Source organism: Nannospalax galili, unplaced genomic scaffold (genome assembly GCF_000622305.1).
Source record: "Nannospalax galili isolate Female #2095 unplaced genomic scaffold, S.galili_v1.0 scaffold648, whole genome shotgun sequence".
Classification (NCBI taxonomy): domain Eukaryota; kingdom Metazoa; phylum Chordata; class Mammalia; order Rodentia; family Spalacidae; genus Nannospalax; species Nannospalax galili.
Genome location: NW_008360311.1, coordinates 4,084,790 through 4,106,054, shown reverse-complemented (window position 1 = coordinate 4,106,054; position 21,265 = coordinate 4,084,790).

Genomic DNA, 21,265 nt, shown 5'->3' with positions numbered 1-21,265 from the left:
CTACAGACACCACTTATGGCTGCGGGTATTTTAAGAATAGGACAAAAATAATAGGTGAATACATTTAAGCACACCACAGAACAGGAAGCTGATAGAGCCATGTCAAATGACAAAAGTGAAGGATCACATTGTCTCTGTTAACCTCAAAATATCATCAATAACATAGATGGATTATCTATGCCACATTTCCACAGTATACACATGTATACCCGTCACAGATAACCTATATTAACTACAAAACAAAAGCCATGGTCCAGAGTTACTATGAATGGCATGGCAGTAAAGGTACAGAATTCCATAAGCTAGACACGAAGGTGTGGTGTGGTTTGACTGTTGTAGCAGCTGCAACTGATCTGTGACCACCGGAAGCACGTACACAATGACTGCTAAGGGCCTCACAAACCAGCAAGCAACTGAAGTCTGAGCACGTGAAGTCTTATTTCCTCAGGCTCTGAGGCATCGCAGATTCAAAAATGTCTAGTCTAATACTTCTGTGAGTAGTCAGGTATTTCCTAAAGTGCGGTCCATCTCCCCATGAAGAAACAAGTGGGTATATTCTGAAAAGGACACATTATGTAGGAGTCCAGCCAAAAACACACAACCAAAATCTAACCACAAGACGTCAGCCAAATCAGCACTAAGGGATAGTCTATAAAAGAACTGGCCTGTAGCCTTTAAAAATGCCAATGTCAAAAAAAGGTTGAGGCATTGTTCCTGAATGAAGGAAACAAAGGGATGTCATTCTAAAGATAACTGTGATCCTGGCCTGTATCCCAAAGGGGAAGAAGGGTGCTTTAAAAGGCATTACTGAAATAATTGATAGAATTATGTCTCGCACATTAGTTAAGAGTACTGAATCAATGTTAGAGTTCCTGGATTTAGTAACTGAACAGTGGCTATTTAGAGAGAATATACCTATTCCTAGGAAATATGGAAGTTTAAAAAAAGTAGATAGAGATGTGATATGCAACACATTCTCAAATTATGTAAAGGAAACGTTTAAGAGGGAGAGAAAAAGAGATTGATAAAGCAAATCCAGCAAGCTGTTAAAATAATTGAGGCTGTAGTGAGGGCTCAGCGGTTAAGAGTGCTTGCTGCCTTTCCAGAACTGAGTTGGGTCCCAGCACCCATGTTGAAGGGCTTACGACTGCCTGTGACTCCAGGTTCAGGGAATCTAGTGTCTTCTTCTGGCTTCCACGGGCACCCGTACACATGGCATATATTGACACAGGCACACAGGCACACAGGCACACAGCGAATCTAGTGTCTTCTTCTGGCTTCCACGGGCACCCGTACACATGGCATATATTGACACAGGTACACAGCCACACAGGCGCGCGCGCGCGCACACACACACACACACACACACACACACACACACACAAATAAACCTTTAGAAAGCAATGATTAATAGCCCCAGTTTGTGCTATTTCTGCAATTTTTCTAGAAACATAAAAATGATATTAAAAATCAAGTTAATTTCCTCTCTCTCTCTCTCTCTCTCTCTCTCTCTTTCTCTCTGTCTTTTTGGGTCTCCCTGTGGCCCAGCTGGCCTGGCACTTGCTTATGTAGACCAGACTGGCTTCTATCTCACAGAGATCCACTTGCCTCTGCCTCCTAAGTACTGGGACACCACCACGCTCATCAAAATCAAGTTAATTTTTCAAGTGCCCAGGGATCACCTGCATTAAACACTGGAGAACTGTATTTGCTAATAATGAAAATTCATAGGACATTCACTTACTAGTGAATGAGAAATTTTTTTTTGCATTCCTTAATTTTTAAAAAAAATTTACAAAAACTTTACTGAGAATTTCAAACATGTATATAAGGTGTTTTGATCAAATCCATGCCCACTCCCTCCCCTCCAACATTCCCCCCTCTGAAGAGGTAACCCTAAAATCTTTCAAGAATTAGATACAAGCTCCCAGATACTTTTGACATTTTTGGCCTTTGGAACAGAGTATGTTGCTAACAGGCCCAAGGACATTTTGACTTTTAGCCAAGAAACTGGCTACATTTCTTTGGGGTGTGAATTAAAAATTCCAAAGGAAGAGGCTAAGGGGATGTCCAGCATGCAGGAGGCCCGGGGTTTGATCCCTAGCAGAATAACAAATACCTGGAGGAAGAGCCTGGGAACTTTCATTAAAAAGTTAAAAATCTGCTGGGTGTGGTGCTACATGCCTTTAATTCCAGCACTCAGGAGGCAGAGGCAGAGGCAGGTAGATCTCTGAGTTCAAGGCTAGCCTTGTCTTCATAGTGAGTTCCAGGTCAGCTGGGGCTACAGGGAGACCCTGTCTCAAAACAGGGAAAAAAAACAAAAGCAAAAACAAAAACAACTAAAAAAAAACAAAACACTTGGTAATTATTCTCCATACTACAGGACTACAGTTTGGAAATCAGTGGAGTGGACTTGAAACAGTGCTTTCTTTTTATTTTGGTGGCTAATGTGTTTTCTTAAGCAAGTGAATGCTTTGACGTGTACTACTAGCTGAAATGTGTCATGTAGTAAATGACATTTATTTATTCAATTTTCACAATGAGTCTAAATGTCCAAAAATTCCTATAACTATGTACTTCTTCCAGATAAGGAAATGAAGGCAGAGAGAGCATACAATCTGCCAGCTCCACATAGGTAATAAAGGATGGAGCTAGGATTGGAACTCAGGACAAGCTGGCTTTTGCCACAATGCTACTGAACCTTGAAGCTCGATCCAGCCCAGCCTGGTCTACATAGTGAGTTCCAGGCCAGCTGGGGCTACAGGGAGACCCTGCCTCAAAGAAATAAAAACAAGCAACAACAAGAAAAAGATCACTGGCTTTAGTTATAAACTGGTATGCAGTTTTTCTCATAAAATCAGCATTGAGCTGCATGTTAAGTAAGGGGCAGTGGGGCAGCTAATGCAATATGCTAATTATGATAAGGTCAGGATTCTCCCTGCTAATCCTCACCCAGGTGAGGACAAAGCCTGGGCTCTGTGGCTAAGATAAACCCGTCACCTGTTTTTTCGTCCTGAGCTCTACTGTGATTTTTCTCATCACAGACCTCTATACCTGCTTCAGCCTGCCCGTACCAAGATGGATGACATTTGGATATGCCTTCATCCAAGTCAGACCTGAGCACAGAGGTTTCCTCACCGAGGTAGATTATGTCATAAGTTTTAAATGAGGAAAAGAATTGTCCTTGCTAAAACCAAGGAAATAACTTGACTGTAGTTAAAAGTCCTGCTGGGACAGCCACCCTCTGAGGCCCCCTGCAGAGATAACAATTCCAGGGCAACCTAACCAAGCAGCTCAGAGGACCCTCAACAGCAACCCTGTGAAGTGAGTTAGAGGGCGTCAGTGCCACTGCTACCAGGGGACGGAGCTGCGCTGGGCAATCAGTCTTCCAGTTCTGAGGTCAAGCTCTTTCCCTTAATCTGCTGCCTCCTGAATGGACATCGATATTGACTTTTGGAATCAAGGCCTCACGTATTTACACAGATTGCTAAATTCAAGCCGTAAAAAGGGAAAACTGTGTTTTAGCTGTATCCAGCTGAAAGGTAATGTGTAAAGAATTGGCAATGATTTCTTCTGAGAGATCTCTGTCCCCCTCGTGTCCCCCGCCCCCATTTTGCTGTTCAATGCGCACTCTACCTCAGACCTAAGATTCAGGTTTTCTCTCTTTCTTTCTTTCTTTCTTTTTTTTTTTTTATGAAATCCATTTGTGACAGTTAATATTTTTTAATTTTATTTATTTATTTATTTTTATGTGTATGCATGTATTGCCTGCCCCGGAGGTCAGAAGAGGCTGTCGGATCCCCTGGGACTGGAGTTATGGACAGTTGTTAGCTGCCATGTGGGTGCTGGGATTCGAACCCAGGTCTTCTGCAAGAACACCGGTATTCTTAACCACTGAGCCATCGCTCCAGCCCAAGATCCAGGTTTTCTAAAGAGAATAATGAAAGGCTTTCAACAAGAAAGCGTATCGCTGTTTTGAAGGCACTACCTCCAGCCCTTCCCACCACCACAGAGCAGTTACCATTATTCTGAATCTCCAGCGTGCACGGGACAAGATTTCAGACAGAGAAAGTCCCAAGAAATTCACCCAAAGAGAAACTATTAGAACTTGTAAATGAGTTCAGCAAACTTAGAGGATGCAATACACAAGAAACCAATTATATCTCTGTGCATTTGAGAGGAAATGCCTTAAAATAAAATTGGGAAATCAATTATGTTTACAATAGCATAAAAATACTTAGGAATAAATTTAATAAAAGATGTATAGAACCTGTACTCTGAAAATTATAAAATATTATTGAAATTAAGGAAGACCTATAAACAAAAAGATTTAATTGTTAAGATGGCAGAATTCCCTGGGGCATTTACAGGCACAACACAATCTTAATCATAATTTCATCTGGCTTTTGTGCAGAAACTGATTACCTGATCATAAACTCTGTATGGAAATTCGAAGTGTTGAGAATAGCTCATATAATCTTGAAAAAAAATACAGACTCATAGATTCTAATTTTAAACCTATTGCAAGGCTACGGGAACCAAAGCACCGTGGTACTGACACAAGGACATATGCAGATCGATGGACAATGAGAGTCCAGAAATTCCCTCATAGCTGCGGTCAGCTGATTTTGATAAGCTTGCTAAGACCATTCAATAGAGAAAAGACTCTTTTACAAATGATTTTGGGACAACCAGATAACTAAAAGCAAGCTAATGAGGGTGTAGTAAATTCAAAAGTCAACTCAAAGTAGTGCTAAACTTTAAACTCTTCGAAGACATTGCCATAGATCTCTGTGACCTTGGATCAGGCAATGACAGCCTAGGAAAGGCACTGAAAGCACAGCAACAGCAGGAAACAAACAAGGTGAACATCCAAAAACTTAAAAGGTTTTGATATACCATCAAAAAGTGGAAATGGGGAAAATATTTGCAATATGTAAGTAATGAAGAGCTTGCATTTTAGAATATATATAATATTGTCACTCAACAATGAAAAGATCCTAAAGACAGAAAAATATCTGAATGAATAGTTCTCCAGAAAAACACAAGAAAATTGCCAGTGGGCATGTGAAAAGATACCCATCATTAACAAACGCAAAATCCAAACCAAGGTGGAGTGCCCTTCACACCCACCAGGAAGGCGGAGTGCCCTTTCACACCCACCAGGAAGGCGGAGTGCCTTTCACACCCACCAGGAAGGCGGAGTGCCTTTTCACACCCACCAGGAAGGCGGAGTGCCCTTTCACACCCACCAGGAAGGCGGTTCACACCCACCAGGAAGGCCCACCAGGAAGGTGGAGTGCCCTTCACACCCACCAGGAAGGTGGAGTGCCCTTCACACCCACCAGGAAGGTGGAGTGCCCTTCACACCCACCAGGAAGGTGGAGTGCCCTTCACACCCACCAGGAAGGTGGAGTGCCCTTCACACCCACCAGGAAGGTGGAGTGCCCTTTCACACCCACCAGGAAGGTGGTGTGCCCTTTCACACCCACCAGGAAGGTGGTGTGCCCTTTCACACCCACCAGGAAGGTGGAGTGCCCTTTCACACCCACCAGGAAGGTGGAGTGCCCTTTCACACCCACCAGGAAGGTGTGTTAGGTATTTCCACACCACTATGACAAAATACACGACAGAAACAACTTAAGACGAGGACCGATTTCTTTTGGTTCATGGTTTCAGAGGTGCCATTCATCATGGAACCTTAAACACATACTAACTGCAGGAAGAGAAACACAAAAGGTCACACATTCTATGATGCCTTTAATAGATAGAGACAGGAAACAGACAATTTCCTATGACTAGGGGATTCATGGAGAAATAAGGAATGATTGCTAACAGCTTTGATTCTCGTTGAGTTGATAAAAATAGTTTTTAAATTGATTGTGATAACTGCACAACTCTGTCAATATACTAAAAAACCATGCATTACATACTGTAAATAGGTGAGTTGTGTTGTATGTGAATTACATCCTAGTTGAGCTGATATATGTTGCATATGCTACTATATATTTACACATGTATGTTTTTATATGGTCTATGTATATTTACACATACATATACATTATTATATGATATATGTTGCATATGCTGTTATATATTTACATGTACTTCTTTATATGTTACCACCGTTATGCTTATTGATAGATCTGTTTGACAGTGTGTAGACAGAGATGCACATACATAAACAACTTTCAGGTCTGGGTCTTTTCCTCCTTTGTTCTCAGTTGTTCAACAGCGGCAATAGGTACCAGCAGGAGCAGGTTTTGCTGTTGTAGTTTTTTGGTGTTTGAGACAGGACTCCCTCTAGCCCCCAACTGACCTGGAATTCATTATGTAGACCAGGCCGACCTTGACCTTGTTATCCTCATTCTACCCCTACAGTGCTAAAATTACAAGTGTGTGCTACCATACCCAGCTATTTGGTTTTTATATAACAATAAAAATTTTGTTTTTATATAACAATACAGATTAATGCATCTTAAGAAACATAAATTATAACTTCTCTAGGTGATCAAAAATGTATCAAGATGGATGCAGGTAGCTTTCTACTTAGAGGCAAGAAGACTGAAGTTTAAAAAACAGCTGGGACTGGAGAGATGGCTCAGTGGTCAAGAACACTGACTGTTCTTGCAGAAGACCCGGGTTCAAATCCCAGCACCCACATGGCAGCTAACAACTGTCCGTTACTCCAGTTCCAGGGGCTCCAAGAACCTCTTCTGTCCTCCGCGGAGATTGGATGATATGGGTGCACTTACCTACATGTAGGAAATACATGCATATACATAAAAAATAATAAATAGAGCTGGGCGTGGTAGCACACGCCTTTAATCCCAGCACTCGGGAGGCAGAGGCAGGTGCATCTCTGTGAGTTCAAGGCCAGCCTGGTCTACATAGTGAGTTCCAGGACAGCTGGGGCTACAGGGAGGCCCTGTCTCAAAAAGATCAAAAAAAAAAAATTTTTTTTTTTAAAAAAGAACAGATGCTGATAAACCCATGAAGTCGAAAATATTATTTAAGTAAAAAATAGATATATTAGGGGTGGAAAGATGGCTCAGTGGTTAAGAACACTTGCTGCTCTTGTAGAGCACCCAGGTTCAGTTTCCAGCACCCACCTGGTGGCTCATAACCATCTATAACTCCAGATCCAGGGGATCCAATGCCCTCTTCTGGCCTCTGCAAGCACCAGGCACACATGTGGTGCACTTACATACATGTAGGTTAAACACTCACAAATATAAAAATAAATCTTTTTTGTCGTTGTTCTTTTTGAAACAGGGTCTCCCTTGAAGCCCCAGCTGGCTGGAACTCACTATATAGACCAGGCTGGCCTTGAACTCACAGAGATCTGCCTACCTCTGCCTCCCAAGTGCTAGGATTAAAGGCATGTGCCACAAAGCCCTGCTAAGATGAAATAATTTTTTTAAAAGTAAAAAGTCAGGTGTAGGGGGGCTGGAGAGATGGCTCAGCATTTAAGAACACTGGTTGTTCTTGCAGAAGACCCGGGTTTGAATCCCTGTACCCACATGGCAGCTAACAACTGTCCATAACTCCAGTCTCAGGGGACCCAACAGCCTCTTCTGATCTCCTTGGGCATTGCACTCCATGGGTGCACTTACCTACATGCAGGCAATACACATATACACATAAAATAAAAGTAATAAATAAAAAAATTTTTAAAGGCAGGTGTAGTCTCTCAGCCCCAGGCCATGCCTCTTGCCTGCCTCTCCAGGCTGTTCTCTACTCCCATAGTCCTGGTTTAGCCTGGTGGAGGAAATCTACATTCCGCAGCCCTTCCTTAGTTATCTCAGCTTCGTGCTCTATGACCTCGCTGAATTCTACCTCACTGTCAGATCTCTCTGATCTAAGCTCTCAGAACATGCTGCCCCTTTCCCCCAGGGCACTTAACCACAGTTTGTCATTACACAGTTACTTACAGGAGTTTGCTATCTATACCACGCCATGAACCCTACATGACATTTTTGTGTGTGGTACTGGGACTTGAACTCAGGGCCTTATGCATGTGAGGCAAGCATCTACCACTGAGCGACACCCTGGCCCTCGTAAGCTCTGAATATAAGAACCATGTGTGTTTTTGCTTATCACTATGGATTTAAGCCCTAGAGTGTGCCTTGCACATACAAGGGACTAAATAAATGTCTGCTTTGGTTCCACTGCCAATGATGTAGGCGACACTTAAGACATCTGAAGCATTTTGCTGTGCCTAGCTTACTCACCTTCCAAACCATGAGATCACGCCAGTCTCTTGGATGTGAAGGCCTGCAATTCCCACGGCCATCACCGTGCTCTAAACCGGTCTGCTGATCTGTCCCTGTGCACAATCAGAAGGACACATGATTGAGCGTGCACCGTAACCGGCACTGCTGGACACCGTAAATACGTCATGACACTTGCTCCTCGCTTCCTCCTTGAGGAACATCTGTATTTTACATGTGAGGGTCACAGGTTTGTAGGAGATGGAACCAGGATACCCGTGTTAGCTTCTTCTTACTGAACAAATACCTCAGATAAATCAACTTCTAAAGAGAAAAGATTAACTTTGCTTTACAGTTCTGACGGCTTCAGCCTGGGAGCTTGTAGCTTTGGGTTAGTGGTGAAATCATGGCAGACGCTCATGGTGGGAAAAATCTATTCATTACACAGCTAGGATGCTTTGGAGAGGGAGAGGAAGGGTCTAGGGTCCAATATCCCCTCCAAGGGCACAGCCCCAGTGACTCAAAGACCCCCCCCCAAAGGCCACCCTGGCTCCCAATAGTGCAATAGGCTAGGGACTTAGCCTTTAACTCATGGGCCTTTGGGGGCTGCTTATACAAACTACAGCAGGATCTGAACTACATATTTTATTAGTTTGAATTAGGTCTGTCTGTGCATGGCAGAAAAGTCTAAATACAGCAATAGTGGCTTAAGAAAACGACACCTCATTCACTGTCTCTGTCAGGTTAAAGACCAGAGGACAGCAGTGTGGGTCAGGTGGCTGGGAGGAAGAGCCCATCAAGGATGAGGCGCTTAGCTCTCCTCCCTAGCTGCGGTTTCTGTTTTCAGGCCCAGCCTGCCTGCCTGGACTCCAGGGAGCCTCATCCTGTCAGCCACGGACAAGCCATTTTATAAGGCTCCTCCATTTCGGCTAAACAATGACAACTAAAATAACTTGGTACCCAGAACTAAAGTAACTTGTTTTTCTGGATGCTTACTCTCCCTGCCCTAGTGACCCCCAGTAACAGATGAGAGATGTTTACCAGTCATGTAACATACTTTGACCCACCACTCACCCCTTTTCCCTGGTTATACCTAATAAAGGCTGACCACAGGCCCCAAAAGAAAATGTTCAGTCATCTTCCCATTTCCCTTTTCCTGTCCTATAACTGCCTCAGCCTGTTAAGTGGACAACAGGCTCCGATTCTTGGACTACAGACCCCCTCCGCCAGCCCTCCGCCTGCATAAAGCCTATGTTCTCATGGAGTGGCTAGGCCCTTTGTCTGTCTTTCCTTCTCACTAACCTTACAAATTAACCTTACAATCCTGCTTAGTTAACAGGAGGAAAGGGGTAAGAAAGGCATGCTCCATTCCTTTAGCTTCTTAGAGAGGGCACAGCTGATATCTCTGCTTATAGCTCACTGGCAGGAACACTGTCATTTGATCTTGCCTCACTGCCAAGGATGCTGGGAAATGTAGTCTATATTTTTTCAGCTATGAGCCCAAGATTTGTTGGTTTGTTTTTGAGACAAGGTCTCATGGCCCAAGTTTTTTTTTTCTTTTCCTCCTATAAGACAGAAGGGAGGAAAAGATGTTATCAAAAAGGATCAGCATTGCTGACTGTGCAGCTCAGCTCACCTTTAGCTCTGCACTTTGGACTTGTTTGCCAAATGCAGGCAAACCTGATTTTCAAAAGTGATTTAAAATTCACCCACATCCTACAAAACCTTCTAGCTGTCTTTAAACTCGCCTACATTAAACCCTTACTACAATGAAGTCTTCTGCCCCTGCTCTTAGACAAACCAAGTCCATTTTCAGTCTTTCTCCTCCTGCACGCCCCCCCGGACCCGGGCTGCCATTCCCGGCCCCGCCCTCCCCGCACTCGACCCCCCCACCCTCGCTCCTGAGACTGCCTTCCAGAACCACCTGCACCACCAATAACCTAACCACCCTGAGTCCCCTCCCTAAAGTCACACAGAGGGGAGGGAGGGAGAGAGGGAGGGAGGGAGGGAGGGAGGGAATTTGGTGTAAACCATGGAGCACCAGAGCATTTCATTATTCAGGAAACCTTCTATGTTAGCTTTCTTTCCTCCAACTAGAATGGGAAAAAACAAAGTCTAGGTATATGGCAAACATCTACTAAGTACTTATTGATTAATATGTAAGACAGATCTATCTATTCTAACACTTTTCTAGACCTCTGGTTTATTCAGGAGGCTTTGTCAATACAAGTCAGTTTACACAGTGGGACTTCTGTACTCCGTCTCTGATGAAAACAGATTCATTTAACAAATATTTATCGAGTGCACGTTAAAAGTCCCCAAGAAAGGAGTTGCTCTAGGGTTATCCATACATAGCTCTCACTGCTTCCAGTTTGTGAATTGACAACCTTGGGCACATCTAGATCACCTAGGGATCTTATTAAACTACAGATCCTGGATCAGGAGATAAGGGTAGAGCCTGAAATTCTGCATTTCTAAAGCACCCTAGGTGACTCCATAATGGCAGGCATAAACAACAAGGCCTTGGAAATGTCAGATCATCTGTCTCAGATCACAAGAAGATGCTTCCAAAACCCAAAGATTCCCCCCACCCCCAAACACACACACACACACACACACACTTCTTCCTGCTGGATCAGGACCTCTGGACTGGGGTCCCAGAATCAGGACTTAAATTTTCCCAGATATCCACATAAACACTGAGTCTGTGTCCAAAGAAGCCCAGGTGGTGGCTATGGTATGGCATGTCTAAGAGCCACTGAGACTGAATAGCTAGCTTTGGGGAAGAACTTTATTGGGTTCAGCATAACATGAAGAAACTGAAACTATCGTCAATTGATACAAGAACTTGAACTGTAATAATTTAACTAGAATGACTCCAAACTTTAAAAATCCCATTCTTGGGGCTGACAAGATGTTTCAGCCCTTAAGAGCACATAGAGCTCTTGTATAGGACTGGGGTTTCGTTCCCAGCACTCATGTGAAGACATTCACAACTACCAGTAACTCCAGCTCCAGGGGTCCTCTGGCTTCTGTAGGCATTTGCACTCACGTGCACAGATGTGCACAGACATATTCACATACCCGTAATTTAAAACGCTATTTAAAAATCCCATGCTTGAAGGCGCAGTATTTTAGCATCATTCTTTTATCCAGAGTTTTAATTCATAGCTTAAAATAGCTGACCCAGCGTTGCCCAGTTCCAGTTGGGGGCTTCTCAAGGCTGTTGAGTTGCCAGTGTCTGATTTTAAATAATTTAGACCTCCACTTCAGTTTATGCTTTGAAGACAATATTTGAGAGAAACACAGGATTTGAAAGTATTTTACAAAACATTTCTAGAAGATATTTCAAGAGAAAATCACTTGTGAAAGATCCTTCATCCTTTCAACCAGTAAGTACCTACCTATCTGAAGAGGTCGTGTTAGCATCCCACAAAATTGTATGTGTACAAAAGAACTTTACTACTTGCAAAGCTCTGCAGAAACGATATGTTGTCGACATGACTTGGCAACAGCAGCATCTCTATAGGGTCAGTCCCCAACATAACAAACTAACCTTAATCACAGTTCGAGCAGGACCAGAGTGAAAGGTTCTGCCCAAGCCCCTGATGATTTAAGCTGATGAGAACCACAGAAAATCCACACTGCACTGCTGAAGACTTACTTGTATAGAAGGAGGAAATCTAACCCAGCTAAGGACAAGTAACAGGTTCCAAAGGAAACATTAAACATTGCTATCAGTTCCAAGCAGCTTGTTACCCTCAGATGTATCAGATCATCTGATAGCAGATAGAGTGAGATGGTGTGGGGGGTGGTAGGTATACAGAGAAGATGAACTTCTATAACCTGGCTAAGGAATTGGACAGGGACCCTAGGAGTCAGGTGAATAAATAGGGTCACCAACCTTTGGCCAAGACTGAGAAATTTCCTGGAATGTGGGACTTTGAATGCTAGACTGTTGAAAGTCCTGAATAAAGTAGGACAGATTGGTTACCTTAAGACCACCTGCCTCAATTCTGATACATTCCGTGATGAGCAAGTCACATGACTTCTCCACTCCTGAATTCCCTCATTCAAACAGTATACAAACCATGTGTGGTGGTGCAGGCCTGAAATCCTAGAGAGAGCTAGAGAGGCTGAGGCAAGAGGGTGAAGAGTTTCAGGTCAGCCTGGGTCGTATCAGGAGACCCTGTCTCAGTGACCTCTGCCTACACTGGAATCCATACAGAACCCATTTCTCCTGTTGTATGTTACCAAATTCCAATTCCGAATACCAGAATAAAGATGTCCCAGGGAGTTTTGTTCTGTTTTTAATTTGTGGCAAAACTCAGAAAAATAGAGTAATTGTGAGGTTAAAGTTTCTAGAAAAAGTGAGGAGCTTGTCAGTGTTAGGACTTGAAGTTACGCAAGAAAACCTGAGGGTTTGACATAGGGGAGAAGAAGGAGGAGAAATCAGTGCAAAGCCTGTCAGGGAGCTGTTACAGAAATAACTCTGTTCTGGAAACTTCTGTGGGACACTGCCAAACTGGAATGCAGGTGACTCTGAGCTTTTGGCTGCAAACTCATGGAACGCAGGACTTTGAGAAGAGCCAGCTTTCTCTGAGGTTAGAGAGACTGAGGCAAGATTTGGCTTTAAGCAGGAAGATGGTGTGTGGGATGGAATGGCAGAATGGCCGGATGGTGATGGTACCGAAGGAGTAGCTGGTAGAGGCAAGCTGGGGTAGGCAGGGGACAGAATGACTATGACAGGAAGTGGGGACTCTATGGAGAAGGAAGTCTACCAGAAAAGGGGGCTAGGGGAGGGGAGGTCTGAGGGAGGGGGAAAATTAGAACAGAGTATATCGACATATCTGTTTGAAAATGCCACAATGAAACCCATTGCTTTGTATGCTAACTTAAACTTTTTCTTTAAAAAAGTGAATTATTGGGCCAAGAAGATGACTCAGATGGTAAGGGTGCCTGCCACCAAGCTCAACGGTCTGAGCTCCATCCCTGAAGTACATGGTAGAAGGTGAGAACTGACTTCTGCAAAAGATGTCCTTTGACTGCCACACATGTACACATGTATGCACACACACAGACCACACACAAATAAATAAATGCAAGTAAAAAACTAATGTAAAAAAATTTTTTTTGAGGCAGGGTCTCCCTGTAGTCCCAGGTGGCCTAGAACTCACTATGTAGACCAGACTGGCCTCAAACTCACAGAGATCCACCTGCCTCTGTCTCTGGGGTGCTGGGATTAAAGGCGTTGCCCACCACACCCAGCCAAGAATGTCAAAACTTGTACAATAAAATGAAATATTAAAAATGACACTTTAAGGGACACACTGAGGAGCTGGAGAGATGGCTCAGTGGGTAAAGAGCTTGCTATGTGTTGTAGCTTCTTTTCTGTTGCTGTGATAAAACACCATGACCAAGGCAACTTCAGGAGAAAGAGTACTTGGCTTCCAGTCCCAGAGGGATGAGGTCATCATGGTGGAGAGGCATTGCTGGTAGAAGCTACTGGAGCAGAAAGCTGAGAACTCGTATCTTCAAGCATGCGAAGGAAGTGGAACACCGAGAACTCAAAGCGGGGCAAGGACATGAACTTTCCAAGTATGTCCCTCTCCCAGGCCTCCTCCAGCAAGGCCACACCTCCTGAACCTCCACAAACAGTACCACCAACTGGGGCCAAGTATTCACATACTTGGAGCCTATGAGGGACATTCTCATTCAAACCATCACACTGTGCAAGCATGGGGACCTGAGTTTGATCCCCAGGACCCATGTAGGAGCTAGGCATGATGGCACACTCCTGTAATCCCAGCACTGGAGAGGCAGAGAGGAAGGATCCCTTCAGCTCCCTGGACAGTTAGTCTAGCTGACTCTGTAATCTCTAGGTTCAGTGAAAGATCATGTCTCAAAAAAATAAGGTGGATAATGATTGAGGAAGGTACTTAGTGTTGATCCTTGGCCTACACACACACACACACACACACGTGCAGCATATACTCATACACACTGACATGCATACACATACACACATAAACACATGCATATACATACATACATATATACATACATACACACACAGACATAATATGATCTCATTATCTGGGTTAGATCAAAGTAGGTGATAGTCTGAAATGATGATATATAGCTATATAGCTATATCTATTTATATCTATATCTATGTCTGCCTGCCTATCTATCATCTATCTATCTATCATCTATCTATCTATCTATCTATCTATCTATCTATCTATCTATCTATCATGTATCTGGTCTTTTTGAGACAGGGCCTCCCTGTAGCCCCAACTGGCCTGAAACTCATTATGGAGACCAGACTGGCCTTGAACTCAAAGAGATCTGCCTGCCTCTGCCTCCTGAGTGCTGGGATTAAAGGCATGCACCACCACACCCAGAATGAGGGGATGTATTTTAGCAATAAAAGGGGCAATATTGTTTTGTGTAGATAATGATTCAGTGGAGGTATTTCTAGTCACTGAATATTACTGAGATAATAGTATTAGATCATTACTTCTTCTGGTCTTGGACTGAATATCACCAGTTAAGATAGCCACTGTTAACTTCAGAAAGTGAAAACAAAAAAGTCCAAATAAGCGGTGGTGGTGCACACCTTTAATCCCAGCACTCAGGAGGCAGAGGCAGGTGGATCTCTGTGAGTTCAAGGCCAGCCTGGTCTACATAGTGAGTTCCAGGACAGCTGGGGCTACAGGGAGACCCTGTCTCAGAAAGACCAAAAAAAAAAAAAAAAAGTCCAAATAAATTAAATAAACAGTGAATCAAAAATCTGTTTCGTACCGCCACACAAGGTACTATGGTTTCTGGGAAAACAATAATAAAACAATGACTGGAAAAGAAAAGGGCGGGTGCAGTGCCTTGCCCAGCGGGGAAGCTGAAGAGCAAAGTCCCCTAGCTTCTCCAGGGTAGCCAGCTGAGAAGCGGAAGCATGGTGGAGGAAATAAATTCTGAGGTGGGTAGGTGTGCCTTTGGCATTTTAGTTGGACCAAGAGGGATGTATCTGACCAAATAGACATAGAGAAAGGAACGTGTGAGCTTATAAGTGCAGTCACAAACCACATCCCTTCTCACCATCCTCCATGGTGATTAGTGCAATGGGGACAGGACAGGAGGCTAGTCGAGGCAATGGGGTTGGGGAGATGACTCAGTCACTGAGGTGCTTGCCTTGCAAGAGGACCTGAGGTCAATCACCCAAAACCCATCTAAAAAAAAAAGCAAGTGGGGGGGTTGATGAGCCTTGCAAGAGGACCTGAGGTCAATCACCCAAAACCCATCTAAAAAAAAAAAAAGCAAGTGGGGGGGTTGATGAACTGATGACTGATGAGATGGCTCAGTGGATACTTGCTGTGGGAGCCTGAGTACCTGAGTTCAGATCCCTTGCACCCACATTAAAAGCTTAGGAGGTGGCAGCATGCATTTGTAATCCAGTGTTGGGGGGGGGTGCCCCAGGAGTTCGCTTTCTGAGAAACAATTGAGAAAGACATCCTGGTGTTAATCTTTGGCCTTGACATGGTGCCCATGTGGTGAGCACACCCATGCCTGCCCACTCATACTCGACACACATGCACTCATAATCCCAGTGCTGGGAGGCAGAGACAGACAGATACCAATGGCCAATAGAGACCGTTTCTAAAAACAAGGTGGGGAGTGCTTGAGGAAGGACACTAAAGGCTGTCTCTGGCCAACACACATGTCCACATACACACATGTACCTTCACACACACATAGACACACAGAAAGACAAGTCTGAGAAAGACTAGCGGTCTCCGAAGCTTTGGTCTCCTCAGGGAGTAGCTCTCAGCCAGCGGCTCCCAGGGAAGCGCTGTCCCCTGTGGTAAGGAGAATGGCTTTGGAGCCAGGGAACTGGGAATTGAGTCCAGAGTCCTCCACTTGCTAAATGACCCAGGGAAAATGGATGAATTTCCCCATTTGTAAAATGTGGATGACAGTGTGATCCGTACAAAGTTGTTATGAGAATTAAAAGAATGAAAGCTGGCTGTGGTGGGACGTATCTGTAATCCCAAACACTCCAGTGCAGAGGCATGAAGACTGCAAATTCGGGCCAGACTAGGCTACATAGTGAGATGTTATTTCAACAAAAATAATCAAACAAGGAAATAAATATTAAAAGAATGAGGGCCAGTTAGGTGGCTCAGTGGATAAAGGGGCTTGCTGGGCAAGCCTGGTGACCTGAGTTCAATCCCTGGAACCCACTTAAGGTAGAAGGAGAGAACTGCTCCATAGAGTTGTCCTCTGACCTCTACACATGTACCATGGCACGCACACCACCACACACAATAATAAAAATATATAAGACACTGAGACTGTGCCTGGAATGTTGAAGGTGCTCAGCCAGTCCAGTTACTGTTTCAGCAAACCTAGCAAATGTTATTGTTTTGGTTCTAGTGTTGGGAAATATGATTTTGAATCTATACTTGTCCTATTCATAGGTAGTCTATGTGATTTTGTGGGTCCTCTAGGTAGAACAACTAGCTGAAATTTCCTAAAACAAAAATATCTTAGCCACCATAGGTCCCAAGAACCCTCCAGCAGAAATGGGCTGCAGCTTTGGGATTTTAGGAGGTCCTTTGGAAAACGTGACTACTTCACAGACATAAGCTATGGATTGATTTCTACAACAGGCAAGACAGGTAGGGCTGGGCCAAGAAAGTGCAGTGTTCGACATGTGAGAATGGAGGTTCTCGTTCAGGGTGTTGTCTGTTGGTGGGAGCTGTGTCTTATCTACAGTCTTCAGGGTCTTTTGGAAACTAGGGACAATTTTAGTCTGAGAAGAAAGAGAAACCAGCGGAACAGGGAAGGGGCACAGAGAAGGCAGCCTTGTCTCCCACATCGTCATATTATTTAGCACCAATCCTGTTAAAAATAGTTGCTGAAATATTGCAGTGAAGACTTGATTTGACCCATTTGTCTAAAAGACTTTAAGATGACAATTCTGGTGGGTTTTATGTAAAACAGCTCCCGACTTTCTCCTTTTTAGTGTGAAGTTGAAGCTGACGCACGTGGGAATGGCCAGCTCTCTGGGGCTGCTGACTTGTAGATTGCCACTGCTTCCCGGAGGTGCAGGGCCTGTGCCAAGCCACTGCACAGGTAGAAAACTGCTGGGAGGGTTTCCCCCAGAGAGGAAATAGTTCATTGGAGCCTCACTGTAGAAACCAGCACAGGTAGGTAAAATGTTTTTATAATTGCCACTAGGAAAAAGCAAGGTCCCGGGGGGAATCGTCTGCCCGAGGGGCCCAGCTCTAGTTCTAACCTAATTTGTTGTGTGCGTGTGGATCATATGGGTGGAATTTAACTTTCCAAGGTGTTAGGTTAGATTGTTTTCAAATGTGTGCAGACTCCAAAAAATGTAGAAAGGTTGATTTTTCTTTCAGAAGCCCATGCCCTGTGGTTCAAATGTGCAGTTTTGAGACAAACTACGATAGCGGTAGCTTTAGGGCAAGGTCTGCCCCTCTTTTCCTATGGGGGGTTACAGGAAGGCTCTGAAAATCTGGTCTTGGGGTTTGTGCTCTGGTAAGGATGGGTCTAAGATGGAACTGGAGTCAGTTGTCACTGAAGAAGTTCCAACAGCTGTGTACACTCTTTCCAATGTTCTTGTAAAGATCATTCAAGCATTTATGTTCATCTGCATGCAGTACAATGGAAATAGGCCACAGGAGAAATCTCAGCAGTGTACCCATGTTATTGAAGGGGTAGCAAAAAAGTTTCTGGCAAGAAGGTATTATAGGGGCCAGGGGAACGCCTTTAATCCCAGCACTCCAGATGCAGAGGCAGGTAGATTTCTAAGATAAAGTCAGCCTGGTCTACATAGGGAGTTCCAGACCACCCAGGGCTACATAATGAGACCCTGACTAAAAAAGAACAAAATAAAAAAGAAGATATCATATATAAAGTGAAAGAATGCAAAATGTCGAGCTAAAATGAACGTTGAAATACAAGAAATAGGTATAAGCATCATCTGAAATTGTTCCCTGAAGAAGTCAAGCCAAACACACTTCATAAGGGCTGAACTGTCTTTAAGTGAATGTGAGACTGTGCTCAGAAAGTTAACATACGCTCCCACCATACACCAGGGCATATCTACACTTGCAGCATGGTGTGTTGCATGGTTTGCCGAACTTCAAGAAAAGTTCCACGGTGGGCTAAGGATGCAGCTCAGAGTTGTAAAGTACCTGCCTAGCAGGTATGAGGCCCTGGATTCAACCCCAAGAACTCCCCGACCAAAGAACAAAAGGCCTAACGAACTTGGAGCTAGTCTACAGACCACCTGGAATTATCAAGGAGCTTGGGGCTTCCTGGTCCTTTGCATGAGGATCTAGTGAAATGACAATTTCTGCAGCGTGGAGTAGGATGGTGTGGCTGAGCAGCACTCCTGAAACTCAGATACTGAAGCCCTAACTCCTGCTTCCTCACAAAGGGACTTCACATAGGGCCTTTATAAGGTAATTGTTCGAAAATGCAGCCCTCATACAGGCCTGAATCCAGTCTGACTGGTGACCTTATAAGAAGAGATTTGTGTGGGTGTGGTAGCACAGGCTTCTAATCTCAACATTTGGAAAGATAGAGCCCAGCCTGGGCTAAATAGTGAGTTGAGGATCAGCCTGCTGGGCTACCTCTGGAGACCCTGTCTCTCAACACAGCAAAAACAAAAGCAGCAACAATGAAGAGATGTGGACAGAGAGCTGGAGGGCAAGCAGATCCATGCACAGAGAGATGACCATGTGAACACCAGGTGGAAAGGGAGGGTATCTGCAGGCCAAGGAGACAAGCCGGAAGAAACCAAAGCTGCCCATACCTTGGTCTTTGCTTTAGCATTCAGAACGGCAAGAAAATGACTGCTGTTTAGGCACTCAGCCTGGCCTTTTGTTGTGACAACCTTTGTGGACCAATGCAGGCAACAGTGATGACCTACAATTAAAGGATCTAGAAAAGGTGATCACATCAAGATAACTCTAAGGTTCAGGTTTCTTTTTCCTCCTCCTCCTCCTCCTCCCCCTCCCTCCTCCTCCCCCCCTCCTCCCTCCTTCCCTGCCCCCCCCTCCTATTCCTCTTCTTCTTTTTTGTCTTTTTGAGACAGGGTCTCCTTGTAGTTTCAGCTGACCTGGAACTCACTATGTAGACCAGGCTGACTTTATCTCTAGAAATCTACCTGCCTCTGCCTCCTGAGTGCATAGTTAAAAGCATGCACCACCACGGCCGGCACCTATAATACTTTTTAAAGAGCAAGTTCTCCAGCCCGCAGGATATAGTGTTAAAATGCTCTGTTCTGAGGCCTAAGAATCTGGGTGCTGTTGTAATGGAATGTCCCAAATGATGTTTTGGTTTTTTTAAAAAAATAATTTATTGAGAATTTTATACTTGCATATAAGGTGTTTTGATCAAATCCATGCCCACTCCCTCCCCTCCAACTTCTCCCATATCTCCCCAACACTTTTTTCTGATAACTTCATGTACTATTTTTTTTTAATGGGGCTTTTTGCTACTCTAACATTCCACCCCCCGAAGGGGTAACCCTAAAATCTTTTAAGGATTAGATAAGAGCTCCCAAATACTTTTTGACATTTTTGGCCTTTGGAACAGAGTATGTTGCTAAGAGGCCCAAGGACATTTTGATAGCCAAGAAACTGGCTACTTTTCTTTAGGGTCTTTTTATACTAACTACCTAGCCAATTCCTACCTTTTTTTGTGGGGGGGGGACTTTTTGAGACAGGTTATTTTATTTTTTTCGCTAGCCTGGAACTCACTATGTAGACCAGGCTGGCAATGAACTCACGGAGATCCATCTGCTTCTGCCTCCTGAGTGCTGGGATCAAAGGTGTGCGCTGCCTCCACCAGCACGCCCAGCCTTTTTTTTTTTTTAAATAAATAATTTATCTGGACTCTGAATCTAGCTTACCTCCTATTCTTATCACACCATCCTCTGAAGAGGTGACCCAGCTTGTGGATAGGGAATCTGGATGCAGACCGCTCTGGCTTCTTCCATGCTGAACAGGGTTACAGGGTAAGGCAACTGGGGTACCCTGGCTCCTTCAGTGGGTCTATCTAAAAGACTCCCAAAGTGCATAACTCTTATCTATAGGGGGAAAAGAAAGTCCTTGACTGGTGACTAGGAGATGTGAAGGAGAAGTAAAGGCAAGAGTAATTAGCATTACCAGTTCTAGACAGGGAACTAGAAAACAGAACAGGGTAAATTTCAAATGTTCATGTGAGAGTTCGTTGGAATTTCTTGATGAGAGCTTCCAAAACCATCCCTCTATTGGGTTCCTCCTCATTTTTCTTTTGTTTGCCAAGGCTGAACTCGAGATTGTTAGATTCAGGATCTGCTTTCAGGTATTTGGATTACTATTGGAGTGGTTAGACTCAGTGTCAGTTCCCTCTCAAAAGCTTCTAGATAGGGGGAGAAAATAAATTTACCCATAATTTTAGAACAATAGCATCCTCCTATTTTTCTTTTGTCTGCCAAGGCTGGACTCAAGAGTGATGGATTCAGGATTTGCTTTCAGGCATTTTGATAGCACCATGTTGAGGCAGGATCAGCCCCTGTGCCAGAGAGAGGTGGGAACAGGCACTCTCTGATGGTCTGCTGAGATCCCAGCTGCTACACAGATCAGGTCAGAACCCACCCTCCCCAAATGATATTTTTGTATACGGAAGCTTGAGAGCTAGTGTTTGGCTGCAGGTGTATCTGGTGCTCAGGCAGATGTTTTGCCATCCAGGAAGCAGATACCAACCTCAGTGTTGGTTATCTCTACCGTATTTACACAGCTTGTAGGAAGCTGAATGGGATGGAATGAAGAGAATTCTTAGGTGGAATTTACTTTCCTTTCTGGAAAGAGATATGTTCCTCAGTATCTTCCTTAAGAATATAATGACATAATTTGAACAATCATCTTTGCATATGTATGTTATCTCCTAAGGTTTATTTAAAAGTCCAACACCTTGGCACCTAAATGAACAAAGGGAAACAGGAACTGAATGAGTATATCTAACTTTCCTGTTGCTAGTCA